Source organism: Thermobia domestica, chromosome 3 (assembly GCF_964235325.1).
Source record: "Thermobia domestica chromosome 3, izTheDome1.hap1.1, whole genome shotgun sequence".
NCBI lineage: Eukaryota > Metazoa > Arthropoda > Insecta > Zygentoma > Lepismatidae > Thermobia > Thermobia domestica.
Genome location: NC_137456.1, coordinates 39501879 through 39519946, shown reverse-complemented (window position 1 = coordinate 39519946; position 18068 = coordinate 39501879). Strand labels below are relative to the sequence as shown.

The 18068-nt window shown below is 36.9% G+C and overlaps 1 protein-coding gene and 1 non-coding gene across 3 annotated transcripts in view; one reads left to right on the top strand and one right to left on the bottom strand.

Moving 5' to 3' along the window:
- The window catches only part of LOC145680313 (leukocyte receptor cluster member 8 homolog), a 51229-nt gene extending 44679 nt beyond the window's left edge, over positions 1 to 6550 (bottom strand). For both annotated transcript variants that reach the window (XM_081750683.1, XM_081750682.1), the window contains exon 1: positions 6402 to 6550. The gene's annotated coding sequence lies outside the window, so the exon portion shown is untranslated. The remainder of the gene's footprint in view (positions 1 to 6401) is intronic.
- A 335-nt stretch (positions 6551 to 6885) lies between these two features.
- Positions 6886 to 6967, top strand: TRNAL-AAG (transfer RNA leucine (anticodon AAG)). The gene has a single exon. It is a non-coding gene; the product is annotated as a tRNA-Leu (tRNA).
- Positions 6968 to 18068: the final 11101 nt, after the last annotated feature.

Below are 18068 nucleotides of genomic sequence, written 5' to 3'. Positions count from 1 at the left end.
CGTAGGCAAAATCAAGAAGGAAATTTATTGAGATAGTAGGTACACACTATATAAATCTGCTGCAAGTGTTATCATGAATGTCCAGTATAATACAGTGTTGACAAATATAGTTATAATGCTACTTCGTAATATGTTCGCTACCGTTTTACTACACAATATAAACACTTGTGTTCTGTAAATGCAGTAAATTTCAGTTCGTTTATGGATTAGATTGAGTTTAACGCCCTTCTTTAACACCGACATTATATAATAATAATAATAATAATAATAAAGTTAAAGAAGGATCCGAACTATTATTCAGGTTTTCATCTGAGGAGACTATATCCACCAGAATTAACCTGGGACAACGTACGGTAGCCACACATATTGAAAAACTTGCAGTTATTACTATTATTATCCAAATGTCACTGCGTCTAGTTATTAAATATTCAGAATACCTATTTAACGGCGAACAAAATTACGTAACTTACGTGAAGCAACACGGCAAACTTTGGAGAGCAAATGTATTGCTCAAACTCTGATCTATAGATTAAAATACATGAGAAAAATTAGTTAACCATGATGGAAGTTTGTAGTTCCATAAGGATCAAGATCACCCTAACCTCACTAACGCAAATCATTTATGCACGATTCCACGATACGAATATTATTCACTTATTTGATTTTTTAAGTCGAAACAAATATAACATAACTAGGTGTCAGCATTTATGTGGACATGTCTGCATTTTGAGTAAAATATTTCATCTGCATCTTGCCGAAAAACAATGATTTTTCCGCATTTTCTAAACTCAAGTGTATTGTCAACTAAATTTTAGACAATTTATATGTGCAGTACGTTTAGCTATTAAAGAAAGAAGTAACAGCGTTTCTATTTATTTGGCAAGCACGAACGAATTCCCTGACTTCCAAGTTTCTCCACGTCACGATTTACAAGATATGTATAATGAGAAAAAAGCAACTACATTTTTCCCTAGCAGGGGAGATATATATATATATATATATATATATATATATATATATATATAGAGAGAGAGAGAGAGAGAGAGAGAGAGAGAGAGAAAAGTCCAAAAGTAGGTATACAGTCCCGTACTGATCAGTCATGACATTTTATATCATTTATTTATTGTTATCCAAACCGGTATTGACTTAGTTTCTTTCTTATCTGTTCTTAATTTATTTTCACTTATACTCCCGTCTCGTATAGCCTCGCTGCTGAAAAGGGACGTTAAACTGAAAATTAACTCAACTTTTCACATATACCTTAAGCTCGGAACAAACCAAAATAAATAAATTCATTATATTAATAAATTAAGATATCATACTTGATCGATGCTGGTCTGTATACCTACTTTTGCTCCACCGTGTATGTAGAAGGAGAGAGAGAGGGGGGGTTGCAAAATAAACTATATTCCCTATCAAATTGCTCGGCAAGGCCAAAAGAGGAATGAGCCCTGAGAAGTAGGAATCTGTACTTAAAATTCCCCTACTTTTCTAAGTCGGTGGGAATCCTGTGTAAGTATTTTTGTTTAATAAGTTTTCACACATTTCAATCTATTTTTCAAAGTGTTTTAAAAGCAAAATAAATAAAAAAACTTTTATTCTTGTATCGAAAGTTAGTATTTATATAACGAATTAGCTAAACGAAAATGCTTCCGCATTCTGTGCATGTAACAAACTGACGTAGTGCCATATGATAATCAACTACCTTTCATCAAGTTGGTAATGTAACAACACTTCTGGCATTGCTTGTGGATAGCCTGTATGCTATTATGATACTTAGGCTCTCTTATTGATGGCGTATAAGCTACCTGGGTTTATCTTTCTAAATTAGCAAAACTCGTTGCGCCATAACTTACAATGTGTCTGATGGTGGCAATGATAATACTGCCGAAATTGTATCCCAGATTAGTATGTGTTTGTTTTTGTCAGATTTTTAAGAAGCGAATTAAAAAAAAAAAAAAAAAACTATTGCCTTCTATCGCTTGTCATTTATGTCAGTGATACAAAATTCGAAATGGCGGAAATAGTGCAGGCACACCGTTGAGTATCCTATTATTATGTGCAACGTAGTCTACTATTATCTGCATTAAGAATTTCTGCCAATGTCTATACTTGGTAATTTATATTTTGTTGCGGGACCCCTATTGTATTGTTTATCTAACCTAACTCATTTGCCGTCATTTTTGATATTTTGAGATTTCCGTGATTGGTGTCCAATCGAGTGGAATCTCTATACTATAGGAAATAAAGTAGTGAACAAGTCTCCTATATACTTTATTGTCTTCTCCCTTTAAACTGTTCACACTAATTTTCATCAAATTTCGAAGGAAAGAGAAAACTGCACCATGTTGGACACGCAGGATTCAAGGTAAGTTAAAATTTGCGAAAACTGGAAAAAAATATTCTCACCTGAGGAAACTTACAAATTTTATATTAACTAACTCTATGGCCTATGGAACCCGGAAGTTCAACGCCGCGTTCACAAAGCTCTCCACTGACTTCTATCCTTAGCTAACTGCATCCAGTTTCTACTTTGTATTCCTATTTCTGCGAGATTCATCTTAATATTGTCCTTCCATCTGTGCCAAGGTCTTCCTAATGGTTGTTTTCCGATTGGTCTTCCAGTCAAGACTTTGAAAGCGTTTCTACTTTCTTACACTCTAGCTACATGACCCGTCCACCTAAGCCTCCTCGACTTGACGACTCTAACAATGTTGGGTAAACCGTATAAATTATGTATTTCCTCGTTATAAAGTTTCCGCCATTCCCGTTCCTCTTAGGTCCGAATATTCGTCTCAGGATCTTGTTCTCAAATACTTTCAGTCTATGTTCTTCTCTCAGTGTAAGCGACCATGTTTCGCATCCATATAGAACAACAGGCATGATTATCGATTTATATATTTCAAGCTTCAAATTCCTCGACAGAATCCGCGACAACAAGAGATTTTGAACCGAATAGTAACACGAATTCCCTGTTTTTAGTCGACAGTTAATTTCTTCGTGGATATGACTTTCCTCTGTTAATATTGATCCTACATATTTGAAACTATCCACTTTATCAGAAGTATTATTTAATATTTTAACGCATCTATAATTTGCTGTATTACGATCCCGGCGCACTTCCAAGTATTTAGTTTTCTCCTCATTTACTTCTAAACCCATGTCCCTGCAAGCGTTTTATATTACAAGATGACATTTCGCACAAGCATGTCTGTACAGCCACGAACATAAATAGAGGTTGCAGCCATAAGAAACAAAAACTCTTACAGCTCTACTTATTTATGTTCATGGCTTTACATTATGGGCTTGTCGCTGCGAACTATCGTTACCATAGCAATGAGAGCTGATAAGTTATCAACGATTCTGTGATATGTTGTAGGCACACCGTTGATTAGCTATTGAAAATGCATTGTTGTTATTGTGTTTTTACGTGGAGTATTATACAGTAGATTTTCTGACTTCATTATTGTTAACTGTGACTGTTGCAACCTTTACATGTATTGAATCGGTTATCATCATGCCAACGAAGGCACACCGCTGATTAGCTTTTTGCTAATGCAAATTATCGTATTGTTATGTGAAGTATTATACAGAGAAATTTCTGGTTATCTCAAATGATGATGTTGAGGACTTTAAAGGTATTGTTTCCATGCTTGCCATGGAATGAGAGTTGGTGAGCTATCAACGAGATTCTGAATGATAGGTAATTCAATATATAATTCACTCCTTATATACATGGAAGTAGATTTCTAGATTTATACTATTTCATCCTGCTTGAAGTTTGGGGTAGCTTTTAGTTTCTCCCCTAATCTAGCACATATAAGATTTTTAGTATTACTTACTTCACGAGCGAGCGAAGGGGATTAGAAGCCCCGCAGGGCTCGTCGGCTTCCGGCTTCTACCTTCACCACAATTTAGGCAAAAACAAGGTACTCGGTTCAAGGGCCAAGAAATGATTGGGGGAACGTCTAAATGCCATCCGGTTTGCATAATTTACGATGATTAGGGTAAAAGAGGGTAATTGGGCGGAAAACTTTTTAAAATTTATATTTTGCATCTCAGTATATTTTTACAGAGTTTCAGGTTTGTGTCGCAATAAATTGAGCCAGCCAGCCTTAAAACATCATAAGGATGGTGCCGTGAGGACCAGCCATCTTGAATCCTCACTGTGAAGCAGTTAAAATTTTGTTAAAATTTGTACCTCCCAATTACCTCCACGGGGTAGTTGGGCGCATGATGAGGGGGTAAATGGGTGTAATATCTTTGCTTAAATTTATTTGAATGTTGTGCTATCTTTGTCTTTTGTGCTGTACACTTTTGTTTCACAGTGCAGGATTTAGATTTCTGGGCTTTCGGCATCTGAGTCCATTAACCCCGTCACGTATGAGGGTTGACGTCCCTCAGCGAGCACACTATCCGGGGAAGGGAAAGAAGCGGCTCGGGACTTGTACGTTGGGTAAAACCCCGGCATCTGCCTGGTTTGAATGAGGAAAATCCCATTCAGAATGGCTAGCCTGATTAGCTTTTTACACTTTTTCAACCGAGTGTCCCCACCGGGAATCGAACCCGGGACAGCTCGCACTGAAAGCGTGAGTTTAGCTATTTTATTCAACTTAGGCCTCCAGTGGCCGTTACGTATGCTAATAGTGCTGATGCTGTAAATACGACCTGCCTATCAATCCAGAGTTCCAACACATGTTCTACTGTAATAATTTATAGTTATTTAGCGTTAGTCTTATTACCTTCTCCTATGTTTGTTTGAATATCAGGGCCTTTATGTTTTTTTTGTTTTTGTTTTTCGATCAGTTTTGACCGCTTATAGTTTTTTTCATATGTGATATACTTTGGATTAAGTGCATAGAACAATATACTGTGCTATAAACAATAACTGACAGACATGAAAGAGCATTCAAATATATTTGAAATTTATAAATATATTACTCCTTATTTTGCATAGTTCTTTAAAAATACAAATTACATACACCAAATGAAACCCTGTTTTCTTCATTTAGACCTAATCACTCTCACGGGTTTATGTGCACCGGCAATGGCTTTAATCATCTTCCATCCAATTATCCCTAGAGGTAATTGGGTGGAAATCAGATCCCAAAAATAAAAATGTTGCAGCACCAAAAGTAAAAATGCCGAAAGCTTACCACTACCAAAGTAGGTGCAGAACAACCTGCGACACACAATCAGTTCTTAAAAACTAGAAATACACGGCCGTAACCTGTGAGGAAAAAAATGTTGACAAAAACATACCTCCCAATTCCCCCCTTCTACCCTACGAACTGAGTTAGAATAAAATGTTCTTAATAATGGACTACGCAGATATATTCTTTAATTTATTCCAACAAAGTTACTTTGCGATTTATTATACCTTGCCACCAGTGAAGTTAAAGGGTAAACTTTAAAATACACACTCCCGCTATGAATCCAAAATTAGGATCACCTTAAAAGGGTATGGTAATTGTTTAGAAATGGGAGGCCAAACCTAGTGAAAAACAGGGTGATTTACAGAAGAAGTGAGTTTATAGTAGTGAGAAAATATCGTACACAATTTTTTAAAGGCAGTAGGGGACCTATACAAACAGTAAAGGTACGTGGAAGTGACATACGTCAGAAAAGAAAGTCAACGCTTTGTAACGAAGACAGAAGACAACGTGCCCCGCGGGATTTAACCCGCCTTCACTCGCCAACGTTCGCTCGGCAATTAATTATACATACAATCTGAATTAAATGTTGGTGACCTAATTTTACCTAACAAAACCTAAAACGAACGTCGAATCGGAATATGTCGCAAAAAAGTAGGTAAAAAACTGGCGCCTCATCGCTAAAAAAATATTCAGGGGTATACCTGACTATGGTAGGGAAAGCAAAATAGAGTAAGGTCGGGTTAGCTTAGGGTCTGGGAAGTGTGGACCCATTTTGGTAAAATTAATCAGGTTTAATTTCTTGTGTCTGAGTAAGGAAACCAGCTGGAGCGGGCATTGTAAAATTCACTCCAATTAAAATCAAATTTAGTGGTTTTTTAGTGGAATTTAGTGGAGTGTAACAATAGGTGAAAGTTCATGATTGTGATTTTGTGGGTAATTTCGTTAACAAGCTATGTCTCGTTCAATTAGAAATACACAGCACCAACTCTTAACTACGTACATTTAATTTATCTCTATGATGCAACAAAAGGTACCACTTAGAAAACTTCTAAATATATCTATTTGTCTTAAAATTTCAAAAGCAAGACTAAACGTTATACCGGAATGATCTTCAAAATAAATTTCATTTGCAAATTTGATGTCTTTTAAACGTGATATATCAACAAAAACACACAATAAATGTCACTGCTTGATACAATGAAAGATATGTTCCAATATTTTAAAATAAGCTGAAGCAGAAATTACCTTTTAATTTAAATTGAAATCCAGTATTAGCTGCAATCCACACAAAATGGTTCCACCACCATCTGCATTATTTCTTTTGGCGCAGTGTTACCACACCCTAAGAACTACTCTGTTACTTCTAAATATAAACATAAAATGACGGTTTTAGCTATTATATATTTTTTCAATATTGTGCAACATAATTTCATAATATATTGTATTTTTATCTATTATGTTTTCTTATTTTAAGGAGGCAGTCAAAAATATTCTTCTGGTAATACTGTCTGTTAGTGCTCTCTCTTGGGAAAAAAAAATGTGACGTTTTCAAGCTCAATCAATGGACGTTCGATTAATTTATTTCATTGTTATTTACTTGAGAGCAACACTTTTCACCTAATTCGCGGATAATTATTTCTTTTTTCAAAACCACAAAAGTAAAACAGAGTAGGCCTACCAGCAAGCTGATTCGATAGGTAGAGAGAATTTGAGCCAAAATGCCCAACGTGGTAGCGTGGCCGAGCGGTCTAAGGCGCTGGTTTAAGGCACCAGTCTCTTCGGAGGCGTGGGTTCGAATCCCACCGCTGCCAGTAATTTTTCTATGACGTATGTTCATTTTTTAAAAATACAATTAATACTTTTCATTTCAGCTTTCTCATTTCTTTCATCATTTTTCATGAATAACTTAAAATAAATAAATATCAAAAATTTAAAAAGTGAGCAAGTGCTATACCTGTCTGAAGCTACTAAATGTACTATTAGCAGGGGCGCCGGAACCGGGGGGGCAAGGGGGCAGTTGCCTCTCCTGAAATTTTCAGAGGGGCCAAGATTCTCGTTTTGCCCCCTCACTTTCAGACTGTAAAAACATCACACAACAGTAACTAAATTTTGCTTTTTTTATGGTAATGTGAAAGAATTCTTTATTCCAGATTCATCTTTCTCTTTGAAACAAGGGCCCGGCGCTTTTTCTGCCCCAATGTTATACAGAAAGAGTTATGATAAAGAATTGAAAATTCTCTTTATTTCCATTGGTGTACATTCTCAGAACACTGTAAATTCTTTAAAAATTGTTGTTTAAGTAATCTTAAGTCTGTAATATGAAACGAGTCGTCGAGCGAGATTTTAAAGTTTGAAAAATATAACAGTTTAAATGAGTAACAGGACATTTAGGGCCTAAATACATTTTCCATAAAGTTAAATTAATGTTCTTACAAACAATATGCAGAATCCAGTTAGTTTTATAGTGAGGAGGAAAAGTGTATAAGGTAGGATTAATAATTCAAAGCACATGATAAATGCGAACTCCATTGTCGTTCACTTTTACTACCATTATTTTTTTTTCGGAATGAGAAACATTAATATATGGCTATTATAAGTTGTTTTCATATATATATATATATATATATATAGGCCTATATATAAATTTTCCGCCGTTTCGTCTTTCGAGGTGGGAAGGGTGGGATATTATGTATCCCACTGATATTTTTACGTGGGACCTATATGTCCCAGTTGTAGTGACATGAATGATCATCTTGTATTTTCAATTATGATACGTATGTTGTCAGAAAAACAATTGGATAGTATTTATGATTACAAATATTTTACATTTCGGCATCCTTTTCCAAATGACAGTACATGCAACCACTGCTTTATCACTAGCACATTGTTCCTCACTTTCATTGTTCTCGTTCACTTCCACTACTGCCTATTTGATAACGTTCATAAGAACTTTGTGAACCATTAGCAGGCTTCTCTTTACTAGTGGAACATCGATTCATGGCAATAACATGCCGTAAATTACCACGGGTCTTCTGAGAATGTATCGTGGGACACATATGTCCCAGTGGTAGTGAAAGGGTTAAGATATGAGTGCAGAAACAGAACACCTGTTTCAGCTCTTCTTTCAGACCAAGTTCGTAAACAAGAACAAGGAAGACAGTCGCTACTTGTAATAATCAGTAGTCTTAGATATTTAGCTCGCAGTGGTCAAGCAATCAGTGAACATTTCCATAGTACGGATAATTTGATGTCACTCCTGGCTGAAAGAAAAATGGATATGCCTGTTCTCAATCAATGGATTAATCGACAGGACAACTGGCTTAGTGCTAATTAAAAGAATGAAATTTTAAAGATTATGGGACATGCAATATAGAGAGACTTGGTAGCAGAAGTTAAAGAGTCTTCATTTTATGCAATCATAGCCGACTCCACGACTGATATTTCAAAGAAAGAACAGTTGTCTCCGATTGCGCTGTACTAACTCTGATTCATCAAACCCAACAAAATATTTATGGAAGTGATCACCCCACATGGCACAAAATCGAAAACAGAATTCACGATCAAAGATATTCTAACGAAACTTAACCTGAATGCAGAAAATATACGCGAATAGTGTCATGATGGTGCAGCTATTATGTCAGGACAAGTAAATGGTGTGTAGAAGATAATTTCGACTCAACATCCGAAAGCTGTATACATTCATTGCAATAATCATGCATTAGATCTTTCATTGCAGGAAGTGGCACGAAAATGCGAGTCTTTGTGTGATGTATGGGCCATAGTGAAAGACGTTTCAAACATCAACCTGGATTCTGCAAAACGATAGACAACATACGCCGACATTGTTCTTGAGTCCTGTAAAACTATCAACGAAAGAAATCCTAAACATTTGCTGCCTTTTTGTCCTACTCACTGGTGTGTTAGGCGAAAATCTCTAATCAGATTTCAATCTACTACAAACGAATTCAAATCACGTTGGAAAAGAATCATCAGTAATACAAGTGGTCCAAATAATAATCAAAAAGTAATTCTAAAAGGGTATTTGAAAAGAATGAACAAATTCGGAATTATATTTTTTCTGATAGTTATAAAAAAAAAAGCACGGCCAACAAGAGATGGTCTCTAACGTTTCTTACCACATGCGGTGGGGCATTGCAGCCCCTACTTCGATACCAGTGTTATCAACCACGATCACTCTGTCTTATACCATTAATTAAATTGCCACTACAGTTGCACCGAAAAAACCTTGACACGCGAGTAGTGGCAATGTCACTGCGAGCTGTCAGAGACGTTCTCTTACTGGACGCACTATAGTAGACGTGCTTTTGTACTTTGCGGACAACTGGCGAAAGTGCTTCAGAATTCAGAAGCTTCTCTTCTGGAGCTAAAAGAGCAGCAGTAATTCTATCTAGAGGATACTCTGAGAAACCTACGAACGGACAGTGCATTTGAAAACATCTATAAGGAAGCAAAGGAAAATGCAGACAGACTAAACTTAAAATTTCCCACTTCATCAAGATCAAAAAGAATATCAATTAGGTTGGAGCAGAGCAGCTACCCTAGAACATGTATTAGATCTTCCAAAAATGTACTTCGAAATCATTGACTATTTGCTGAATGAAGTGCAGCGTCGTTTCAATCAGCCAGGCCTCAAACAACTCATAAAACTCTAGAAGATATTTTGTGAAGGAGCTATATGTGCTGGTGGGCTTCTCTCAAGAGATTATTTGAAGCCGGAATTGGGAGTTCACGAGTCGGATTTTAACCTGGATAGATTATGAACTCAGCTCAGGCTGCTTCCACCTACTTTAATGACGACTGAGTCGCTGACGACCACCCCCAACTGTTCGCAGCCTTCTCGACCAAGTTGTTCGTCTAGGGACTTTCGTTCTCTCTATGCCAGCTTCTTGAGCATTTGCGAAAGATCATTCAGCTATTTGTGTCGTCTAAAGACATATTTGAGGACGTCCATGACGCAGAAAAGATTGGCTCATTTGCTATTGTTGCATATGTGTAGCGACCAGACTTAGATCTAAACACCATTGCAAGAGAATTCATATCAAAGACAAGCGAAAGAAAATATACTTTTGGTCAATTTTGAAAAGAAATAAATGTAGAATTACGTAAGTGAAAATGTTATGCGTTATATAGCCAAATATTTAAATTACAAACTAGCATTTAAAATTCAATATAAACTTGAATTATTCCTTATTAATTGTGTAGTGCTTTATTAGTGTGAAGTGAAGTGAATATAATGGAATTAGGAAGAGAGGTGAATGTAATAACAAACTGAATATACTGAAGTAATTGTTCTAAAAAATACAAATAACTTTGGATAATTAGTGTAATTGAATTTTCTATATAAATTTTATGAAGTCTTTAGTGAAAATTCCATTTTTCCATTTCTGGCACGAAGTCAAGTAGATAGAAGAAATATATTTTCTTATTTTTTACTTGATTATGTAGCCTGTTTTATAATGTTCAAGTTACTTTCTACTACAAAGTGCTACAAAGTTTGTAGTTCTAAATAGCAATTTCTAATATTACAGTGTACTGCAACACTAGAACTGGATTTTTAAAAATATAATTTTAATATCCTCGTTTCCAAGTGATTTAAGTAGCTTTAAGATTCTTTAATAGTGTCCGTGTGACCACGTCCAATACAGTTAAAAAATATGTACCAGTATATAAAATGGTAAAAATTGTACTTACAAATAGTCATTGTAAACAGTACAAATTTTACAATTTTATATGTTTTTAATTCTGATTTCAGTGATTGAAAATTTCTGCACCAGACCAAAATCCAGCATAAAACTGACACGGGATTAATTAATCTAAAGATGTAAACTAAGATGCTTCTCATCGATGGAAATTTCACTCTCACGAAACTGTTTACAGCTTCATTATATTATTATTATTATTATTATTATTATTATTATTATTATTATTATTATTATTATTATTATTATTATTATTAACCAATCAAATTATTGTTACATTACAAACATATTTGTAATATATTATTACTTGACCAGCGAACGAGTGCGGGCGGCAGGTTTTGGAACTAAAATACAAACAACAGTGTTTCTAACCGAATTACTTGTAATTAATCTATCACAGTTACTTTTGTCCAGTTCGTAATAAACCACTTCAAGCATATGTTCAAGTTAAGAGAAACACAGTTTCAAAATTTATAGAAGTTATTTCCAGAACACTTTAAGGGACTGAAAAAAAAAAGTACATACACCCTCCATATTAATTTGGCAATAACTTGCGAATAAACTAACCTCAGTGTTGTACAGAGAAACACTAAGAACTTCGTAGCATTTGAGCGTATCATATCTTCAATTATCTTAAATGAAAAGTCTAAAGATCAATTTTTCTGGGGAAGAAAGAATATTAAGTTTAGGAGGGTTCTGCTCAAGTTCTAGGGGGAGGGATAGGCAATGCCTCCCCTTTTTTAAACTTTTGTAGCATCTAGTTGTTTAGACATCAAAATATAAGAAATATGGACAATGACCTTGAGATATATGGCTTTTTAATTTTTTTTTTCTTTTTAAACTCAGCACCACGTTGATTGTAATTGAAAGGGAAATAAAAAGGTCACAGTTCTATCGAACATTTTATCACGGGATATGAGCGCGCTGTTTGTCCCTTGAGTTAATTGCTTTCTATGATTGCTGGCAATTTCTGAGAAAGAAATCCGAGAAGACATGCCGAGTTAAAAAAAAAAAGAAAAAAAAAAGAAAGAAAGAAAGAAAAATGATAGTGGGTCAAGGCGAGAGCTGAAGCAATGTTCGTGCTGTGAACACAGGAAGGATTTCATTCTCCCCCCACTCCTTTTGACGCAGACACTTTTTACTTTTAATGATTCAGAAGGAAAGAAATTGGAGTAAAAATTGTTTTTCTATCGTTAATATTACTTCCAATTTTATGTAGATATTGGCACAATCAAAACAAACATTACTTAATCTAAGTATACATAGTTGCTTCGATACTAAGAAAAGTAATTATGTTTCAGGTTATCAGTCAGTCTGTTGTTTATTCAGAATCCTTTCACTCAAAGTTCATTGAGATTCTATATGCAATATGATTGGCGTATCGTTATAGCAGGTTGCATAACTTCCTGTTAATTGTATAAGTTATTTGGAAATTATGCAGGCACTGCAACTTCGAAAGAAAGCCTATCAGCTCATCAGCCATTAAGTTGGTGCCGATATCTGCTTTGACGTGCGGTGGGAAACTCATCCCTGCAACACAATACTAGGATGGACTAAGGCTACATCTCTAACGACATAAACTCATTTCACGTCCAGTAAACTGGGTGAAGTGCCCAAACAGTCACGAAGTGGTGCGTTGTTGGACATAGACGCACGAAAGTCAGTGGCGGCCAAGGGCGACCATGTTGTGGTTTCCAAGTGGGGGGTGGCAAGTATAAGCAACGTTTCAAATATAGTTTCAAATTTTGCTGTAACTAATGTAAAAATTCTATTGGGTTTTCGATATTCCCAAGTATAATTTCCTCTTAGGGGGGCAAGTGCCCCACCTTGCCCCCCTGATGGGCGCCTTTGGTGGCAGCTTTAACAGGTAGACCGAGTAGGCACGGGCCTACCCGAAAATTTTGAAAAATATATAAACGCTAAAAAATACAATAAAGAGTAAATATATTTTCCACTGTTTATATTAATGGTAGATAATTATTTAACAAATAGAATCAACCACTACTGTAAAAGTAATTTCTTACCATTAATCAACCAAATGTGTACACGTATCCATAAGCGAGGGAGCGGACCTATCCAAAATTAAAATCCTAAAGCCGCCCTTGACGAAAGTGCACCATGCAGAACACACAATTATGAGAGTTTTTTTTTCTCTCTTAAAGAATTCAAACTGGGACATTGTGCACAGTAACCTTCCCCTCCCCTAAAAAGAAAAAAGCATTGACAGTGCATTTGCGCAAGAACGGCGAATAAACGCTCCATTCGCAGTTGGTTTGTCAAATCTCGTTTCCCTTAAACAGTACTGCAAAATGAGTTCCGATCACTGCGGATGACAATGCTAAACACCATGGAATGCACTGCAACTTTGCCCTCACGTATGCAGAACTGTTTAAAAGATATGGCATCCCCAGGTTACGCGCCAATGCACGCACAATTGTCTCCCAAAGACGTTGAACACCCTCCATGAGTTGCAGTATAAAACCCTTCCTCATCCACTGTATTCTTCTGAAATCTCTTCCACTGACTATTTACTCTTCAGGTAATCTTGAATCTTCTCTGACGATCGGGCAGTGCAACGCGCGGTTGAAGACTTGTTTGCATGGAACACTCCAGATTTCTTTCGTCAGGAAAAGCCAATCGTAGGCTGAATGTTAGCAAAAGTGTGTGGTTCCAGATGGCGACTATTTTGATTAACCATAGGTATTGCAGAACGACATTGAAACTAGAAGATGAAATGGATTTCTATCACTTCCAATTTTAGTAGAAAATTTAGGATGAAGATGAAATGTTTTTAAGACGGTTAATCGATCTCAGGAAACCATTTCTCGCTATCTATTACCGTTTTGGATCTCTACTGATCAACGTTGAAACCAGAAATGGTTGATTTTTACTACTTCTAGTGAACGGATCATCTCCATCAACGGTCTCGATCCTAAATTTTGATCCTCTACAACCTGATGGTGATTCAACAAAAAATAGCTCTTTTTGTATCTTCCGGACGGAGACAGGACAGAGTGAATATATAAAGGAGCTCTTGGTTTACTCCTTAAAATCTTGTGGGGCTGGGGAGTGTATCCAACTACCTCTTATTATTATTATTATTATTATTATTATTATTATTATTATTATTATTATTATTATTATTATTATTATTATTATTATTATTATTATTATTATTATTATTATAACAATAAGAGGTAGTTGGATAATTGGTAGTTATTATTATTATTTGGTTGTAGTTGGTAGTTATTATTATTATCCCTGTCACGTGGGTTCCTATCACCACGGCATGGCGCGTCCTCAGGTTGCGGATCGAGGAGAAAACCTCTAGATATAGAGGTTAGCTGCGAATATACTGAATAAGCAGTCGCGGACAGCCGACTAGGAGTGGTCCTCCAGCTTGGGGATTTGGGTAGGGCTAACAACCTCATCCTGTAAAAAAAAAAAAAAAAAAATTGTTCAGAAATATTCACAAAAGCCTCGGACAAGGACTGATAACTTGGCACGACCTCAGCAAAAGAAAATGGACATGAGATTTGGAACATGGAATATTAGGAGTCTTTATAGGGCAGGCGCGTTAAAATCCGTAACGAGTGAACGCTTTCAAAGTCTTCACTGGAAGACCAATCGGAAAACGACCATTAGGAAGACCTAGGCGCAGATAGGAGGACAATATTAAGATGGATCTCGCAGAGATTGGAATAGAAAGTAGAAACTGGATGCAGTTAGCTAAGGATAGAAGTCAGTGGAGAGCTTTTGTGAACGCGGCATTGAACCTCCGGGTTCCGTAGGCCATAGAGTTAGTTAGTTAGTTATTATTATTATTATTATTATTATTAAGTATGCTGCCTTTAGCCAGGTCCTGCGACTAGTGAGTATTTTCTTAATTTTTAGTTTGGATCTGGAAATGTTTCTCCCGCGTTTCTCGATCTTCAGCTTCATCTTTTAACTCCCAGTATTTCCTTCCATTTTTCAAATCATCGATCAGTTGTGTTTTTCTTCCCATTCCTCGCTTTCCTTTCCACCTTTCCTTCTATGACGGTATGAAGAAGACAATTTCTTAGCAAGATGTATCCAATCCAATTGGCCTTTCTACGAAAAGCGTTCTATTATCTCCTATTCGTTTTGAAACATATTTGTTTGTTACTCTCTCTGTCCATTTCATCTTCTTAATCTTCCTCCAACATCACACTTCGAAGCTCTCTTAATATTTCTTCTCTAACTTCCGTAACATCCAAGTCTCTGAACCATAAAGTGCAATACTCAATACAGAAAGGACTTGGCCATCTTCTTCCTGCGTCCAATATTAAGCCTGGTAGTTAAGAGTGATCTTTTCTTGTCGAATATTTCATTGATTATGGCCATATATATACAAAATTAGTGTGTCAAACGGTAAATTGAAGATGTCAATAGACTTAAGCACGCAGTGACATTACAGGGATATGAAACAATGTAACACAACGTACTGTAGCAAGAACAGAATTGAATATTCAAAAGTCATACAAACGAAAGGCTGTATCGATACCTGTTACTGATCCATGAGGTACAACCATGTCCATAGAGGTGCATTGAATCCAGATGTTCCTGGTGACCCTGTACATCCGCTAGTAGAGAATGTGGTCTCCTGGAACTGTAATATACGCCGCACAATGGTTACCCGTCTGTTTATGAGGGTATAGAGGATTTATTGAGGTAAAGCATTCCACTCCAGCAGAACAGTTCTGAGATCTAGAAGAGTTTTGGGAGAGAGTGATGAGCTGGAAACGTTCTTCTCGAGACGCTACTTACATGTGTTTAATGGTGTTTAAGTCTGGAGAACGTGTGAACCCCAAACTTCACTGAACATCCTCTCCTTCCAGACATTTAGCCACCAGCTCTGAACGATGAGGACATGTCTTATTATCCACACGCCGGTTCGACGACTCTTCGAAAATCTACACAGTGTGTTCAAGGATTTCGTCTCGTATGTCTGGATGATCAGAATGCCTAGCTCCAGCATATACAAGGGCCTCTGCCTACAGATCATGGTTCCAACGTACACCATGATGCCACCGACTTGGAAGTGATCTATTTCTCAATGTTGGGAAGATCACAACGGGTCCCAGCTTTCTTCCACAAGTACATACGCTGATAGTCACTGTGCAGACTGAATAGCGTTTTATCACTAAACAGTACCACTCAGGCCGGTAGAAAGCCCAAAAATTTATAGGGGGCCCGGCTGAAGTTAAGGAGGGCCCGATCCAACCATATTAAGTTCATCACCATATTATAGTTCCTTTGCAAGCCTACCGTGAAAATTTTAGGGGGCTATAAAAAATTTAGGGTGGCCCGGCTCCCCTAGACCCCCTGGATACGGGCATGGTACCACTCCCCTTGTTCTGGGTTCCTTTGTGCATGGTCTCTGCACAACTTGTATCGCTTTTATCTGTGATAGAGAAGAGGGAGAACTACATAACACTAACTTTTCGCATACGAGTCGTGCTCCACTGAAGTGTCAATACACCGTTTGAGCGAAATTGAGTTACCAGTAGCAGCATGGAAGTTCTTGGCGATCTGGACGCATATATTTTAATCACGCTTGACTCTAGCCATAGGAGCTAAATACACGGTTCTGATTGGTTGAAGTTATCCGTTTCTCGCCACGTAGCATACACATAGCACAAATCAAACACCTGCTGCTGTCTGTTTTCGTGGCTGAGCGTTCTAGTGAACGGGTTAGTAATGAAAATCGCTTTTAGTGTGGGTTCAAATCCGGCTCAAGGGAAGTTTTTTTTTTATTTTTAAAAAATTCATAACAATTTTATCAATAAAATAAGATGAAAAATAATACTTATTTGCCCTTGTACGTAATATTTAATGTATAAAAAGTGATTTGCTTACGTTATGAAACATAGCTGAGTGAGCATAAGCGAGCGAAATGGGTTAGAAATCCCGAAGAGCTCGTTTTGTTCCACCTTTACCCCCATGATAATACCGTGTGACATTACGTCACACTCGGGTGGTCCAACTTCGAACCTCACTCACTTCCTTGCGACCAAAATGCATTTTTTCTTTTAGGGTAACGCGTGAAAAAAATATACCTCATGTTCTTACGAAATGTAACCCAAACATAATTATCCTTTTACTTTTATTAACACACAAAGTGACAATTTCCTTATATTACTATAATACACAATGCATACACCAGTTTGGACAATCGTAAACTAAAACCAATCAGAAACGTGTATTAGGTCCTATTGCTAGGATCGAGCCTGAAAAAAAAAAAATGCAACCTGGACCTGGACACATTTTGCACCACACGACAAGAATACGTACAGACAAGCAACTTCTCATACGCACGATTGAAATCAGCTTGGATCATCTGCACGACGAAAGAGCCAATCAACGGTAGGTGGGTTGGATATTTTGTCGTGAAGGTAATGACGCTGCCATCTGTTTTTGAACGTGATGTCATGGGTTGCCATTGTAAAGAGCACATTCTTTTCGTCTATTTCGCATCTCAGTGTTAGATGCAGTGCAGAAAGATCAGATTAGCAATTATTCGTACTAAATAACTATTCCCGACATGACATGAGTCATGTTCAGGAAAAATTCAAAACTCTGGAGCCAGCACTTCTGAATCGCAAAGGGGTCCTCCTGTTACATTACAACGCTAAGCTCCACATGGCTAGGATGACACGAGATACCATTCTACGCCTTGCATGGGAAACACTATTACATCCGCCATACTCCCCGTGCATTGCACGATTCGATTATCACCTATTGTAATCCTTGGACAATCGCCTTAGAGGACGCCAGATCAAATCCCTATAGAAGTGCAACATGCACTTGATACCTTCTTCGCTTCATGGCCCACCAAGTTCTACCGCGATGGAATCCATGGCCTTCCAGAACGTTGGCAGAAAATCAGTAGATGCTGATGGGGACTATCTTTGATCTGCCAAGTACGTCTTAGGTGACATGTTGATGTTCGAAATAGGTGGATGAAAAGCGACAGAATTTTCTTGGTTACCTTTATAACTTGAAGAAGTAGGAAGAAAAAGTGACTTTGCACGAAAACAGCGCTTGTCATGGCAAAAATTCAGTAGCGTGGCTTCTGCGATCAAAAAAAAAAAAAAAAAAAAAAAGGACGTATCAACAGTGAATTGCAGCATATGATAAAAACAGAGAATGATTAAATTATTGACAAGAA